Below are 10,926 nucleotides of genomic sequence, written 5' to 3'. Positions count from 1 at the left end.
AAATAGGCAAGGCTTCCACTGACAAGGATTTTAATTCGTTTTTATATACTTTATTTTCTCAGGAACTATTTTAGTCTTTAAATGAGCATTGCACTGTATTTCATATACTTCAGTCTTTAAATGCCCACTACAAGGCCCGCAGAAGCCAACCTATGGTACTGCAGCAGCAGCTGGGAAACCTCTGGTCATGATTTTGTCCTAGTTCCGTTGTTCCTCTTGAAGGCCAGGAGCCCTGTGTGCACGGAGAGCCAGGGGGTCCACAGACCCCCCTGTGCAGTGATGTGGCTGTGACCGCTGCTCAGCACTTACCCATCTTGGGCTCCTCAGTGCTATGGGTGCCCCTCGGAGGACCCAGGAGCCCTCCCCAGAGAACCAACACTGATATGATAAGTCTTTCTTCCTTCTTCTAACATGCAACATCAAAGAAAAAAAGAAAGAAAGAAAAAAGGAGAAAATAAAGGCTTTGTTTTACTTGCCATTCATTGTAAGAAAACTGTAAATCCTTTTTAAGGAAACATTCTAAAGCAAGGCTGGAAAATATCTGATATTTCTGTAGAAAGTTGAGCACAGTATGTAACTGCTGGAAACTCACTGCCCCTTTGTGGTTTGTGGAACCCAAAGCATATGGACATAATTGATGTTCTCAGCAAGAGAAAGAAAGTATAATCCAAATTAAATTTTCCAAAGATTAAAGATTTTAGTTCATATAAAATGCATCTAGCATCATGTAAATTTTTCTGTGACCAAATATCTTTTAAATTATAGTTTTGAAATAATATTTTTGTCACATATAAGAGCAACTCTTTAACATTGTAAAACAGTTCAAACAGTATAAATTAAACATGATAAAGAATGAAAATTTCCTTTATTCCTCTCAAAACTCCAGGTCTACTTCCTCATTCCAGAGATTATCACTGTAAAGAATTTGCTGTTGTCTTCCAGATGCTACTATACACACTTAAAAATGTGTTTTTATACATATGCACATATTTTTGGTTTATATATATTTGATGGCATATATAGTGCATAGAATACATTATATATTATTCTAAGACTTTCATTTTCACTGGGGGTATGATAGACCTATCTCCATATCGATACACATGGATTGATTTCATTCTTTATAAGATGTCAATAGTATTTCAAAAGCTGGAGGTGACATAATATATTTAATTATTCTCTGATTGATGGATTTTTCAATAGTTTTTTTCTTCTTCACTAACTTTCTACTTTCCTTCTGTGTTTCTTCCTTCCTCCCTTCATTCCTTTCTTCATAGGTTATAAGTGGAAATCAAATAATATAATTGAAAGTTGAAATGAAATAGAATTCTAAATATATGTAAAACAACAAATATAAACACCAAGAAAGATCTTAACATTCAATAAAATTAGATGTTGGAGGAAAGGGAGGGAAGAAGAAGAAAGAAAGAAGCTGTAAGCTAATTTTATTATTTCTCATCATAGGGACAAATAGACATTGCCTGAAGCTTGTGGGAGTAAATTTTATAGAGCAGGAATGACATCAGACAGGTAATAAGAAGGCAAGTGAGTAAACTTTTCATAGTTTAGAGAAGCATAGAGTAAATGCTTCAAGTGAACAAAATATAAGTAAAGGATATAGAACATTCTAACAAGTAGTCAATATGATATATTTTATACATTTATGTTAATTTTATAGCCAAGTAACGGTGGGCATGAAGCAGTTGTGAAAACTGGTTAAACATGTGTATAAAACTGTAACATGTGTAACATCTGTAACATTTAAACATGTATATAAATCTGTAAAGAAATCTAATTAAATCCCAAATAGATTAATGTAAGCTAAATTCTCTGGTTATATGCAATACATTTATAACCTAAGCAAAATTTAAAACGGTGTTCTCCTAAAAATGTACCAACTTTCTAGTAGACAAATTGGGTTAAAATGGAAATATGAATTTAAATTGCAGGATTTCTAGAAAACCTAAAACACTACAGACTTCATGGGTTATAGATAAAATGGTGCTAAGAGAAAAATATTAGCTTAAAAATATATGTCCATCAGTGTTCTTAAAAATGAATTAAACAGACAAATCTAAAAGTTGGAGAAAGAACAGTAAGTAAAACAAAAAAGGAAAAAAGTAACCCAAATAAATAGAAACCTTAATAAAAGAGGAAGCATAAGTAAATAAAAATGGACTTTTTAAAAAAGATTTTATTTATTTATTCATGAGAGAGAGAGAGAGAGAGAGAGGCAGAGGGAGAAGCAGGCTCCGTGCAGGGAGCGCGATGCGGGACTCGATCCCGGGTCTCCAGGATCGCGCCCTGGGCCAAAGGCAGGCGCTAAACCGCTGAGCCACCCAGGGATCCCCAAAAATGGACTTTTAAAAAAAGGTCGCAAAAATAGAAAATGAATAAAGATACAGTAAAACACAAATGCAAATAGCAAGAAGTGATATGGAGTAGTAACTCCTCAACTCATTCATTGCACATGGGCTTCTTGCTCCATTATTCAGTTTATTCTAATCTGGAAAATTCAAGGAATATATGTACATCTCAGCCTTCATGTTTTTTAATTGAAGTATTGTTGACACACAATGTTCCATTAGTTTCAGGTACACAACATACTGATTCAAGAAAGCTGTAAATTTTGCTGTGTTCCCCACAAGCATAGCCACCATCGGGCACCATACGATGCTCTAATTATCATTGATCATATTACGTAGGCCGTACTTTTTATCCCCATCATTTATTCATTCCATGACTAGAAGCCTATACTCCCCACTCCCCTTCTCTCATTTTGCCCATTCCCCCACCATTCTCCCCTCCGGCAACCACCAGTTTTCTCTCTGTATTTGAGCCTATTTTTGCTTTTTGTTTCTTTGTTTTCTAGATTCCCCATATAAGTGAAATAATATGGCACTTATCTTTCTTTGTCTGACTTCTTTCTTTTAGCATAATACCCTCTAGGCCCTAGAACTGTGTAAGACAGTATGTACATGCCACATCTTCTTTATCCATTCATCTACTGACGGACGCTTGAGTTGGGGCCATATCCTGGGTGTTGAAAACAATGCTGCAATAAACATAGGGATGTATATAACTTTCCAAATTAGTGGTTTGTTTGTTTGTTTGTTTCTTTGGGCAAATATCCAGTATTGGAATGACTGGATAATATGGTATCTCTATTTTTATTTTTTTGAGAAAACTCCACTGTTTTCCACAGTGGCACTATTGAGTACGATGTTAGCTGTGGGTTTCTCATATATAGCCTTAATTATTTTGAAATTTGTTCATCTTAAACTCACTTTGTTGAGAGTTTTTTTTTTAATCAAAAACAGATGTTGAATTTTGTCAAATGCTTTTTCTGCATCTGTTGAGATAATAATGTGATGTTTTTACCCTTTCTTTTATTGATATGCCCTATCACATTGATTTGCCAATATTTAACCATCCTTGCGTCTCCAGAAAAAATCCCACCTGATTGTGGTGAATATCTTCTCAACGTATTGTTTAACGTGATTTGCTAATAATTTGTTGAGGACTTTTGCATCTATGCTTATCAGGGATATTGGCCTGCAGTTTTCTCCTTTTGCAGTGTCTTTGGCTTTGGTATTAGAGTATTGCTGGCCTCATAAAATGTGGTTGGAAGCTTTTCTTCCTCTTCTATTTTTTGGAATACTTTGAGGAGAAGAGGTATTTTGTGTATTAACTCTTCATTTTGTTTGGTAGACTTCACCTATAAATCTACCTAGTCCTGGGTTTTTGTTTAATGGGATATTTGTTTGATTGATTACTGATTCAATTTTGTTACTAATAATTGGTCTGTTCAACTTACTTATTTCTTCCTGATTCACTAGTGGAAGATTGTATGTTTCTAGGAATTTATCTATTTCTTCTAGATTGTCCAATTTGCTGGCATATAATTCTCCATAGTTGTCCCTTAAAATACTTTGTATTTCTTTCTCTCTCTTTTTTTTTTTTTTTTTTACATTTTATTTATTTATTCATGAGAGACAGAGAGAGGCAGAGGGAAAAGCAGACTATGCAGGGAGCCCAGTGTGGGACTCGATCCCAGGAACTCCATGCCCTGAGCTGAAGGCAGACACTTAACTGCTGAGCCACTCAGGCGTCCTAATACTTTGTATTTCTCTTGTACTTCTTTTCTTCCTTTGTTTCTGACTTTATTTTTGTCCTCCTTTTTCCTGTTGTGTATGGCTAAAGGTTTATCAATTTTGTTTATCTTTTCAAAGAACTAATTCCCAGTTTCATTGATCTTTCCTATTGTTTGTTTGATTTTAGTTTCTATTTCATTTGTTTCTACTCTGATCTTTATTATTTTCTTCCTTGTGCTAACCTTGGGCTTTGTCTGTTGTTCTTTTTCTAGTTCCTTTAGGTTTAAGTTTAAATTGTTTATTAGATTTTTCTTGTTCCTTGAGAGAGTTTTATAGTGCTAAAGATTTCCCTTTTAGAACTGCTGTTGCTGCAGCCCATAGATTTTGGACTGTTTTTTGTTTTTCATTTTCATTGATCTTCATGTATTTTATTTCCTCTTTGATTTCTTAACTGACTTATTGGCTGTTCAATAGCATCTTGTTTAGCCTCCACATGTTTCTGTTTTTTCCAGTTTTTTTTCTTGTGATTAATTTCTAGTTTTATTGATATGGTGTCACCTTGATTTCCAATATTTAACCATTCTTGCATCCCTAGAATAAATCCCACCTGATTGTGGTGAATGATCTTTTTAATATATTGTTCAATGTGGTTCACCAATATTTTGTTGAGTATGATACTGTTGTGATCAGAAAAGATGCATGATATAATTTTCATCCTTTTAAATTTATTAAGACTTATTTTATAGCCTATCATGTGATCTGTCTTTGAGATAGTCTATATGCACTTGAAAAGAATATGTGTTGTGTTGCTTTTAGATAGATGTTACATTTATGTGTTCAGTCCCTCTGGCCTAATGTGTTGTTCAAAGACACCATTTCCTGATTGGTTTTCTGCTCCATTGATGTCAGTGGGGTGTTAAAGTCACCTACTATTGCTGTATTGTCAATTTCTCCCTTTGTGTCTGTTAAGATTTGCCTTATGTATTTAGATGCTCCGTTGTTGGATGTATAGATATTTATAATTGGTATATCTTGTTGGATCAACGTCTTTATCATTATGTAATGCTTCTCTTTGTCTTTTGTTACAATCTTTGTTTTAAAGCCTTTTTTTTAATCTAATGTAAGTATACTATGGTGGCTTTTTTTCTTTTTCTGCATGCTTCTATTTGTATAGTGTATCTTTTTCCACCCTTTCACTTTTACTCCATATGTGTTTTTAGGTCTGAAGTGAGTCAGTCACAGGCAGCGTATGGATGGGTCTTGTTCTTTATCTGTTCTACCACCCTTTGTTTTCGACTGGAATATTTTCGACTTCTTTCTTTCTTTCTTTCTTTCTTTCTTTCTTTCTTTCTTTCTTCTTTCGATTTTATTTATTTATTTATTCATGAGAAACGGAGGGGGTGGGCAGAGACACAGGCAGAAGGAGAAGCAGGCTCCATGCAGAGAGCCCCATGTGGGACTCATCCCAGGACTCCAGGATCATGCCCTGGGCTGAAGGCAGCGCTAAACTGCTGAGCCACCCGGGCTGCCCTGACCGGCAGCAATTTACAGCAAATATTGATAGGTATGTACTTATTTTCATTTTGTTAATTATTTTCTCATTTTTATTGTTCTCTGTTCCTTTCTTCTTCTGCTGTTGCTGCTGCTGCTTTTTCTTCCTCTTTTTCCTTTAGAGTGATGACTTTTTGTAGTGTTATACTTCATTTCTCTTTATTTTTTGTGTATTTATTATAGGTTTGGGGTTGTGGTTGCCATGAGAGTCAAATATACGATACAAAGTGTATAGCAGTCTATATTAAGTTGGTGGTTTAGTTTGAACTCATTCTAAAAGAACTTTTTTACTCCTTCCTTCATATTTTTTGTATATGTAGTTATATTTTACATCATTTAAAATGATTTTCTTACCTCTGATTATGGCCTTAACTTTTCCATTTAAAGAAGTCCTTTTAACATTTCTTGTGAAGACAGTTTAGTAGTGATTAACTCCATTAGATTTCATTTGTCTGGGAAAATCTTTATATCTCCTTCAATTCTGAATGATAGCCTTGCTGGGTAGCATATTCTTGGTTGTAGTTTTTTTTTCCCTTTCAGCTCTTGGAATATATCATGCCACTCTCTTCTTTCCTGCAAAACTTTTCTGCTGAAAAATTAGCTGATATCCTTATAGGGTTTCCCTTGTACATACTTTTTGCTTCTCTTTGCTGTTTTTAAAATTCTCCTTATTATTTACTTTTGACATTTTAATTATTGTGTGCTGTGGGATGGAGCTCCTTGAGTTCATTTTGTTTGGAACTCCGTGTTCTCTAAACCTGGATGTCTATTTCCTTCCCCAGGTTAGGGAAGTTTTCAGCTTTTATTTCTTCAGATGCATTTTCTGCTCCATTTACTCTTCTTTTTCTCTTTCTGGAACCCTGACAATGTAAATGTTTGTTAATTTGATGTTGTCTAAGAGATCCTTTAACCTGTCCTTATTTTCTGAAATTCTTTCCTTTTTGCTGTTCAGATTGGGTGCTTTCCATCACTCTGTCTTCCAGATCGCTGATAAGTTCTTCTGCATTTGTTAATCTACTACTGATTCTCTCTAGTGTGTTTTTCACTTCAGTTGTATTCTTCAACTCTAATTGGTTCTTTTTTTTTTTTTTTTTATCTCTCTGTTGAAGGTCTCACTGAGATCTTCCACTCTTTTCCCCAGTCTGGTGAATATCTTTACAATTATTACTTTAAACTCCTTATCAGGCATATTGCTTATCTCTGTTTCATTTAAATCTTTTTCTAGGGTTTTGTATTATTCTTTTGGTGGGAGCATATCTCTCTGTCTCCCTATTTTACTTGACTTTTTGTTTTCATTTCTGTGAATTAGATGTAATGTCCACTTCTCCTAAATGTGAAGGAATGGTCTGTGCATGGTAATCCCCTGAGCAGACTGTGTGTTTGTTAACTTTGCTGGCTGACTGGAGCTGTGTCTAGTGTGGGAATATGAGGCACTCTCTGCCGAGGTGCCCTGGTAAGATGGCCTAAGCAGAAGTGTATATTGGCCTGGGTGGTCTCAGGGCTCTTGGAGCAGAGGGCACCCTGACAGGACATTAAGCAGAAGTGGGCATGAGCCTTGGGTTCTCAGCACAGAGGGTACCCTTGCAAGATAGCCAAAACCAAACTGGGTGCCAGCTGGAGTATTCTGGGCTCACCATTCAGGGAGTACCCTGGAAATGTGGCTAGAACCAAGGCAGGATATGGGTCAGGGGTCCTGGGGCACTCCACAGGAGAGGCATCCAGTGGGATAGCTTAAGCAAGGTGAGACATGGGATAGGCAATCCTGAGGTGTCCCATGCAGGGGGACCCTGGTAGGACACTTATAGCTGACATGGGATGGGCTGGGGTGATCCCAGGGGTCTTTACTCAGAGGGCACCTAAGGAGGACAGCTAAAGCTGAAGTGTGTGCAAGCTGGGGTGTCCAAAGGTACTCAGTATAGAGATCATCATGGCTAGGAAGTTAGAGCCAAGGTAGGATGTAGATTGGAAGTTCAAAGGTGTTCCATACAGGCTGGAACCAAGGTTGGCACAGGCCAGGGGTTCCTGGGTGCTTTGTGCAGGGAGAACCTTGGATACATGGCTGGAACCAAAGCAAGCATGAGCCAAAAGGTCCTAGAGCGCTCTGCACTAACGTGTGTCCTTGCAAGCCCTCTGGACCTAAAGTAACGAAGATCTGGAGTGCTTTGTGCCTATGTTATTTTGGTGTGACCACTAGAGTGGTGATGAGTTCTACGGAGTCCCAGTGTGCATTATGTGTGGGATGCTTTGGCGGGTTGGTTAGGACTTGTAAGGGCTAAGTATGAGGGGCTCACTGAGGCAGTAGGTTTGCTACAGTTCTTGGACTTTACTCCCGTTCATCATATCAAGGTAGACAGGGAACACAGACTGTGGGACTTATAAGCTCCTCCCGAGCACAGAGTTCCAGTAGCTTCCCTCACATTTGGTGTATCCTAGGGCCAGTTCCTTTGTATTCTACTTGCTGTTGGAAACCAACACTTTTTTCCTGTGCACCAGATTGCCTGGGGCTGGTGTGTGCTAGGGCCCTGGGGCTCATCGAGGTGGCAGGTTAGTTATGGTGCCCAGAACCCTTTCCTATCTGTACTATCAAGGTGGAATAGGAACAGGAATCATGGCACTTTCCAGCCTCTCCAACCCAGAGAGAGTTCCAGCAGCTCTCTCACGATTTGGTAAGATTCTAGGCCTAGTTCCTTCAGATACTAGTTGTTCTTTTAAACCTAGGCTTTCTTCTGTGCCACAGGGCAGACAAAGCTGCTCATGGTCTCTCAGTACTATCCCTCCTCACTGCAATTTGCAAGGCTGGGGGTGAGGGTCCCTTTTTTTTTTTTTTTTTTTACTGCATCTCTTTCTCCCTTTCTGTTTTCTGTGTGGTCCTTCTATCTTTAGTTGTACAGAAGCTGTTCAATGAGCCCTCAGTTCCTCTTTATGAAGACTAGCTCTATCAATAGGTATGGATTTGGTGTGGAGGAGATGAGTTCAGGCTCTTCCTCCATTAGATCAGAACTCCAAACTTTGCTTTATTAAAACAATTTTTCTGTTATTATAAGTAGTACTCTTTCTTTTTACACGTTCAGAGCTCTACACTGGTCAAAGCATATAGTGAGTTTTTAATCACGATTTAAACTCTTCAACTACATACAACTTTAAGAGTGTATCCGTTTATGTTGCCAGGGACGTTATTTTAGTTAAAAACTGTGAAAGTTCCTACTGTATCATATTATTATTTTTCAATGTACACAAACACACCCAAAGGAATCAAAGAAGCTGGGGTGTTAAGACCTGGTAACGAGACAGCTAAGTGACATGTTCCGTGATTTTTATGAAGGGTCGGAGCCTTAATCAAAACAAGAGAGTAGAGGTTATTAGGCAGACACAAACAAAATGGAATATGATTGTTTAGCAGTGGTGAACATAATGATCACAAATTTTTAGACACCAATATGCCTATTTGCTTTTCTCCACAACACCTGGCTGCTTAAGTACAGGGATGAGGAAGACAGATGGGTGAGTTCCTTCAGTGTGGAAATTCGTTAGACTGGACCATCAAAGGAAGAGGGGGCAAGAGATTTGAGGTTGGTCGTGAGAGAGTTATTGGTATAGTAAAACTTTTATTGTAAAGAGAGCTATGAAGAAAGGAAGTGAACACTGGAGCATATTTAAACATAAGGAGAAAGTACTAGTCATAAGTTTAGAAATGTCAGGGACACGTTTAAGGTTAGAAGAGTTTTGATCACTCTCAGAAGGAAATCTGGTTTAAAAACCCAGTTACACTTCACTTAGTTCTATGCCACTTCTTTTTTCTTTGATGTTGTTTTTCAAGTAGAATGTATTTCAAGTGAGAAGCACCTACAGTAAGGAATAGGACAGGTAGGTTTGGGGACACCTGAGAAGAGCTCCTGGTTTACAAGAGTGGCTTAAATTTTCCTTTTCAAACCAGGTGACTAGAGGTTGGTTACCAGGAAAAAACCCTGAGAAGGAAGAGAGTAGAGCTGAAAATTCATGTTAGATGCACACATATTTCTTTTCTTTTTAATTGTATTTAAAATTAAAAATTTAGGAATACCTGGATGGCTCAGTGGCTGAACTCTGCTTTCGGTTCAGGGTGTAATCCTGGGGTTCGAGGATTGAGTCCCACATCGGGCTCCCTTGGGGGAGCCTACTTTTCCCTCTGCCTATGTCTCTGCCTCTCTCTCTCTCTCTCTCTCTCTCTCTCTGTCTCATGTGAATAAATAAATAAAATATTTAAATTAATTAATTAATTAAATTAAAAATTTAGGGGCACCTGGGTGGCTCAGTCAGTTAAGCATCTACCTTTGTCCTGGGATCCAGCCCTGCGTCAGGCTCTCTGCTCAGTGGGCAGCCTGCTTCTCCCTTTACCTCTGTCTGCTGCTCCACCTACTTGTGTTTTCTCTCTCTCTCTCTCAAATAAATAAATAAAATCTCTTCTAAAAATTTAGTTAACATACAGTGTATTATTAGTTTCAGAGATATAATGTAATGATTCATCAGTTGCATATAACACCCAGTGCTCATTACATCACGTGCCCCCCTTAATGCCCTCACACAATTGCCCCATCCCACCACCCACCTCTTCTCTAGCAATACCTAGTTCAGTGTCTTTTTGGTTTGCCTCCCTCTCTGTTTTTATCTCATTTTATTTTCCTTTCCCTTCCCCTGTTTTCAGCTGTTTTGTTTCTTAAATTCTGTATATGAGTGAAACCTTATGGTACCTGTCTTCTCTGACTGACTTATTTCCCTTAGCATAATACCCTCTGGTTCTATCCATGTTGTTGCAAATGACAAGATTTCATTCTTTTTGATGGCTGAATAATATTCCATTATATATTTATAATAATATTCCATATATTATTCATTATTCCATATATTATTATTCCATATATTATCCATTCATCTGTTGATGGACACCTGGGCTCTTCCTATATTTTGGCTATTGTGGACATTGCTGCTATAAATATTGGGGTGCATGTGCCCCTTTGAATCACTATGTTTGTATCCCTCAGATAAATACCTAGTAGTGCAATTGCTGGGTCATAGGGTAGTACTATTTTTAACTTTTTGAGGAACCTCCATACTGCTTTCTGCAGAGTGGCTGTTTTAGTTTGTATTTCCACCAAATGTATAAGACGGTTGCCCTTTCACTGCATCCTCACCAACATCTGTTGTTTCCTGAGTTGTTAATTTTAGCCATTCTGACAGTTGTGAGGTGGTATCTCATTGTGGTTTTGATTTGTATTTCCCTGATGATGAGTAACATTGAGAATTT

This window comes from Vulpes lagopus, chromosome 1 (genome assembly GCF_018345385.1).
Source record: "Vulpes lagopus strain Blue_001 chromosome 1, ASM1834538v1, whole genome shotgun sequence".
Classification (NCBI taxonomy): domain Eukaryota; kingdom Metazoa; phylum Chordata; class Mammalia; order Carnivora; family Canidae; genus Vulpes; species Vulpes lagopus.
This window is presented reverse-complemented; position numbering follows the sequence as displayed.